Raw genomic sequence first — 6,639 nt, forward strand, 5'->3', positions numbered from 1 at the left:
CTTTATTTATTAATTTATTCATTTGCATATCTACCATTCTTGAGAACTGATTTAATATAATTTATTTTTAATAAGTATTATGGTTCTTTTTGTGTATCCAAACTCTATTTGTTTTAAATTCTCATACTGATTCTAACATAAATTTCTCCTGGAGTGAATGTGTATTTCATTACCTGACTTGATACTGTATTCTTTGTTAATTAATTGCTTGAATTTTTAAAGACATTTAGACTTGTATCCATGTTTTGAATGGAAAAGTTTTGGCAATTTTGATTTTGTTTTAGTTTTGTTGTTATTGGGGTGTGTGTGTGTGTGTGTGTGTGTGTGCGTGCACATATGTGTGGATATGTTTGCTTGTTTTTCTTTGATTTTATTTTTCATTTTCAGTATTTTATCCATTCTCTAGCAATTCTAAAGTTTTGTGATTGCCTGACTTCACTTTCACTTTTCAGTTTCATGCATTGGAGAAGGAAATGGCAACCCACTCCAGTGTTCTTACCTGGAGAATCCCAGGGACGGAGGTGCCTAGTGGGCTGTTGTCTATGGGGTCGCACAGAGTTGGACACGACTGAAGCGACTTAGCAGCAGCAGCAGCACAGACCAGCACCTGCAATGCAAGAGACCTGGGTTTGATCCCTGGGTTGGGAAGATCCCCTGGAGGAAGGCATGGCAACCCACTCCAGTATCCTTCCCTGGAGAATCCCTAGGGACAGAGGACCCTGACAGGCTATAGTCCATGTGGTTGCAGAGAATTGAACATGACTGAGCAACTAAGACAGCACAGCACAGAGAAGATGCAGTCATTAAAGTGGCATTTGGCAGTTTCCATTTCATAAGATATCCAAGATATCAGAAATCTAATCACAGATCAAACTGGCAATTTAGCTCAGTACTTGGTCAAAGGTTGTGCTTTTATATTCTCTATTTCCTGAGGTCAGCAGCTTTCTGATAGATTCCAAGGAACAAGTTAATAGACTTTTTTTTTTTTTTTTTCCAGAATGGAAGGGGAGGGCATCTGTTTTTTTCACAATTGAAGCAACCTATTTTTCCCTCAGTACCAAGTTTTAACCATTGAGACTGAATAGGAAGAACCATGTCACTCCAGAGAATTCCTAGTGCTTTTCTTTCAGGAATCAGTCTCTGCTTCCACTCCTATTTTCTAATCCTTAGAGTCCAAAAGGATAGTGGCTATAGCTCCAATAAGAGATTTACACTTCTGGGGACTCGTTTCTGATGTGTGAATATATTTATCATGTTGTTGAATCTCAACAATTATGTTCGAATACGTGAAATATATGTCTTGTGTGTGTGTGTGTTTTATATTTTGAATTAATGGATCTATTTAAAACTCATTGCATGTTTGATCAGTAGTTTGTATTCCCAATGATAAAATTAACTGTGATCCCTATTAATCATGATCCCTATGATCCCTCCATGATTAACTGATGCCTGCTAAATTATATAAACTAAAAGATCCATGTTCTATCATTTTTATAAGTATCTTTATTTGTATATTGTAAAATAACAACTAAGAAGAAGAAAAACTTAAAAATTAATAAGTTTATAAGATTTAGAATAAAAATGCTAGTGAGTCTTTTAAATCAAAGGATATCATCTTTATTTGGAGGTATTCAAAGATTCTAGTTTCTAATTCAAGTTTCTTCAAGATATTAAGCTATGAGTAGAGTTGATTTCTATTTTAACTAATGAATTAGAATTTATATTATGATTATAATATTGTGTTGAATTCTAAGAAAAGCTATCCCATAACTAACACTTATGGAAGACTTATTTTGTCTCAGTTGTTCTATGCATAAGTGTTATCTTGATATTCCTCACACTTCCTCACTCTTTCCTGATTTTCAGAAAAGCTAAGGCACAGAGAAATAGTTACTTGATGAGAGTATTTACTTGATGAGAGTATACAACACATAACAAATGACAGATTCAGAAACTGATCTTTTGCAATCTGGATCCAAAGGGAGATATATAGCTTTGTTCATTTTACTTTCAAAGCAGACATCATTAGATACCTTATGATAATGACTTATTCATGTCCCTGTATGATTATGAATGAAATGTTTTCCTTTTGCATTTTTTTCCCTCTCCAAATAGATTTTCTTCATTATCAAATGCCTAGCTATGCAACTGACTTTTAGATCTTTGAAAATTTCTGCCTTGTTTTGTTTATTTATTTGCCTGTGCTGGGTCTTCCTTGCTTTCTGCAGGACTTCTCTGCTTGGTGTGAGTGGGGGCTATTCTTTGCTGCAGTGCGCTGGCTGTTCATTGTGGTGGCTTCTCATATTGCAGAGAACTGGCTCTAGGGCGCCTGGGCTTCAGTAGCTGTGGTTCCCTGGCTCTACAGCACAGGCTCAGTGGTTGTGGCACACGGGCTTAGCAGCTTTGGGGCATGTGGGATCTTCCCAGATCAGGCATGGAACCTGTGTCTCCTGCATTGGCAGGAGGATTCTTTATCACTGAACCATCAGGGAAACCCTCAAGATTTCTGCTTTTGTATCTGATGTGATGTATTTAATGATATAGAACTTTAAACATAGTGGTTATAGATGACTATGATAATATACAAGATACATAATGAATTTTATGTTCTATTGTATGTTACAGAACAATGTCTACACTGAAAAGCATCCAAATATGTTTCAGTCTAATTCTCTTTATAGAACATTACAACTAAACAGGTTCTGCTGCTGCTGCTGCTAAGTCACTTCAGTTGTATCCGACTCTGTGCAAGCCCATAGACGGCAGCCCACCAGGCTCCCCCATCCCTGGGATTCTCCAGGCAAGAACACTGGAGTGGGTTGCCATTTCCTTCTCCAATGCATGGAAGTCAAAAGTGAAAGTGAAGTCACTCAGTCGTGTCCGACTCTCGACTCTTTGCGACCCCATGGACTGCAGCCTACCAGGCTCCTCCATCCATGGGATTTTCCAGGCAAGAGTACTTGAGTGGGTTGCCGTTGCCTTCTCCAAACAGGTTCTAAATGATAATAAAAATTACATAAGTCTACTGCATTTGACCTTGAGGATTTAAAAACCAAAATGAAATTATTACCAACATCATCACCAAAATTCATAAAGTAAGAATTACAAAACCAGTTTAGTCTCTAGAGCCCAGCAAATTTGGCCCAGTATAAATGTTTTCTTTCCTCTGCTACAGCAAAGAAAACTTTAAGGCTCTGGTATTTCACCAGATAGCTCAAATAGCACATTCCCATTCACTGTCCTCAGTAATATCTCTAGGGAGGATATTCATGATATCATCTCACTTTCAGAGGCTTTGTTTCCTGTGTTCTTGCTGCACTTTAGTTAGGCCACTTTAGTTAGGCCACTCTTTCTGTCAATATAGCTCAATAATTTATTTATTAACTGTAGACTTTCAGAGTAAAATTATGTAATAGTAACTTTTGCTTAGGAAAGGGAAACTATGATTATAAACTGTAAGAAGGGACTTTCTAATTCAAAATAAACCAGGTTGTGTGTGTGTGTGTGTGTGTTTAGGTGTTTACTTGGGGCCATAACTTGAAAACATGGGATATTGAAATTTTATTTATGAATGTTTTTGCTTTGAACTCAAGATGAATTTTCCCTTAAAACAGTATTGGTTTTCTAGGTTGGCCTAACATAGACCTCATGTGTTCTAGAAATATGTAATCTAAGAGATGGATTTTAGAGTTTAAGAACCAGGAAGAAGGAAGAAAGGGCAAGTAGAGTCAAGTACAATACTAGGTAGAATATTGTGATCAGTAAAATGTATCTTAGTGTTTCTTTTCAGGTGTGTATCTATTCACCCTGTGTTACTATGTTGCTGTTCAGTCCCTAAGTCCTGTCTGACTCTTTGCAACCACATGGACTGCAGCACACCAGGCTTCCCTGTCCTTCACTATCTCCCTGAGTTTGCTCAGACCCATATTCATTGAATTGATGATGCCATCCAATCATCTCATCCTCCGTCGCCCCCTTCTCCCGTCCTCAATCTTTCCCAGCATCAGGGTTATTTCCAGTGAGTTGGCTCTTCACATCAGGTGGCCAAATCATTGGAGCTTCAGCTTCAGTCCTTCTAATGAATATTCAGGGTTATTTCATTAGGATTGATTGGTTTGATTTTCTTGCTGCCCAAGGAATTCTCAGGAGTCTTCTCTGACACCATAGTTCAAAAGTATCAATTCTTCCACACTCAGACTTCTTTATGGTCCAGCTCTCACATCTCTTTGCATGACTACTGGAAAAACCGTAGGTTTGACTGTACGGATCTTTGTCAGCAAAGTGATGTCTCTGCTTTTTAATGTGCTATTTAGGTTTGTCATAGCTTAATAGGATTTTTACCTTTTCTTCCTATCTTCTTTTAAGTATAAGATACCCTATTGTTAAATGCTGCATTTCAAAATTTCCACAGCTAGATGAGTTCCAGAATTTTAGATTGGATTTATCAGTAACATATGGATAAATGTAAGATTTCTGATTTATTTATTTGTTTGATTTGGACAGTGTGAGTCATAAAGGCTACAAATTTAACTTTAAAAATAAATATTTTCTCAGCAAAAGAAGTTTAAAACCTATATAATACAGAAATTATGAGAATCATTGTTTTTTGTGTAATATAAAGTATTTTGCTCTATAAAAAATGCTCAGTTATACAAAAATTCATATCTTAGTGTTTTAATAGCATCACAAACAACACCGGGAATTCTTACATTTTCCACTGAAATTAATTTAAAAATTAAAGAATGTGATTCTAGGTATTTCTAGCTCTACCTATTAACAAATAATCTAGTATAAGCTTCATTAGTAACATAAAATATCTTTTGTTTCACTAAAATAAAGTTTGAAATATATATGATTTTATTTTATCTAGAGAGAAGAGTTATTTCTCAACATTTGCTTGACATATTTTTCTTAAAGTGATTTATAATTGCTTATTTTAGTTATTCTAGTGCTATTAGTTATGGTCTGTGCTGTCACAAAGAAAAAAACATGAGATTTATCTGAAAAATCATTTGTAATTTTTCAACATTTTCTTTATTAGCATCTGCAAAACAATTCATGATATAATTTATTATTAGGTCATTGGGAAGATTTTAAAAGGTGAAGTTGGTAATTTTACTCTAGCTATTTACAATCTGGATATTGTAACACTAATAATCTAAAATATAAAGTAACCAGAGATGTTAAAATAGAAATATATGCAAGTATTTGTCCTTTGTGTAAAAGTAAGTTAGATATAACTTTCATGATATGATAAACAATTCATGTTTAGACTGGATGTATACTATCCAGTCACTGGTAATTTGGGTCAACTTCTTGATGCATCAGAAACTTTTAAAAGATGCATAATTAGTAGAAAAAAGATATTTTCTTTCCAAGAAAGGATCCAGACCCAGAATAATTTTGTGTAAAGTGTCTTAGTCTAAGGCAATTTTAAGTGACCTCTAGCAAAAGAGTAGGGCAACATAAATGTGGTTAACCTGGTCAAAATAAAAGACAGAAAAGATAGGTAAAACCAATGCCACTGAAAACAGCACAGAAAAGTCACTGGAGAGGAAAATTTAATGGAAAGAAGGTTAACATGTTCCAATGAGAGATGAGTAGTATTTGAAGTAAACCTATGTTTATACATTGGAGAGCATATTACTTTCCTAGAACTGCTGTGACAAACTTGATGGCTTTTAAAAATAGAGATTTATTCTCTCATAGTTCTGAACATCATAAGTCCAAAATCAAGGTGTCATCAGGGCCACACCCCTTCTGAAAGTTGTAGGAGAGAATCCTTTCCTTCCTTTCTCAGCTCCTGGTGGCTCTAGCCAGGCTTCTTTGGGTTGTAGTAACGTGATTCCAGTCTCTGTCTCAGTTTTAGCTTGGCCTTTTTCCTTGTGGCCTCTGTGTGTCCTTCTCTGTCTCCTATAAGGATACTTTCTCTGGATTTAGGACCCACCCTAATCCAGTGTGCTCTCATCTCTATCCTTACAGTAATTATATATGTAACAACCCTATTTCTGAATAAAATCACATTTTTAGTTTCCTGTAAAATGTGAATTGAGAGAGAGAGGTGTCACACTGTTTAACCTACTATAAAAAGAAGGCATTTTTAAAAACTTGTGAAAAAAAGAATAGTTAAAAAAGTGGAATAGTCACAAATATAACTTGTTTTCAGTTCAGACGCTCAGTCGTGTCCGACTCTTTGCGACCACATGAACCACAGCACACCAGGCCTCCCTGTCCATCACCAACTCCAGGAGTTCACTCAAACCCATGTCCATCGAGTCAGTGATGCCATCCAACCATCTCATACTCTGCTGTTCCCTTCTCCTCCTGCCCTCAATCTTTCCCTGCATCAGGGTCTTTTCCAATGAGCCAGCTCTTCACATCAGATGGCCAAAGTATTGGAGTTTCAGCTTCAACATCAGTCCTTCCAATGAACACCTAAGACTGATTTCCTTTAGGATGGACTGGTTGAATCTCCTTGCAGTCCAAGGGACTCTCAAGAGTCTTCTCCAACACCACAGTTCAAAAGCATCAATTCTTCGGTGCTCAGCCTTCTTCACAGTCCAACTCTCACATCCATACATGACCACAGGAAAAACCATAGCCTTGACTAGACTGACCTTTGTTGACAAAGTAATGTCT

Source organism: Bison bison, unplaced genomic scaffold, assembly GCF_000754665.1.
Source record: "Bison bison bison isolate TAMUID 2011002044 unplaced genomic scaffold, Bison_UMD1.0 scf7180017864465, whole genome shotgun sequence".
Classification (NCBI taxonomy): Eukaryota; Metazoa; Chordata; class Mammalia; order Artiodactyla; family Bovidae; genus Bison; species Bison bison.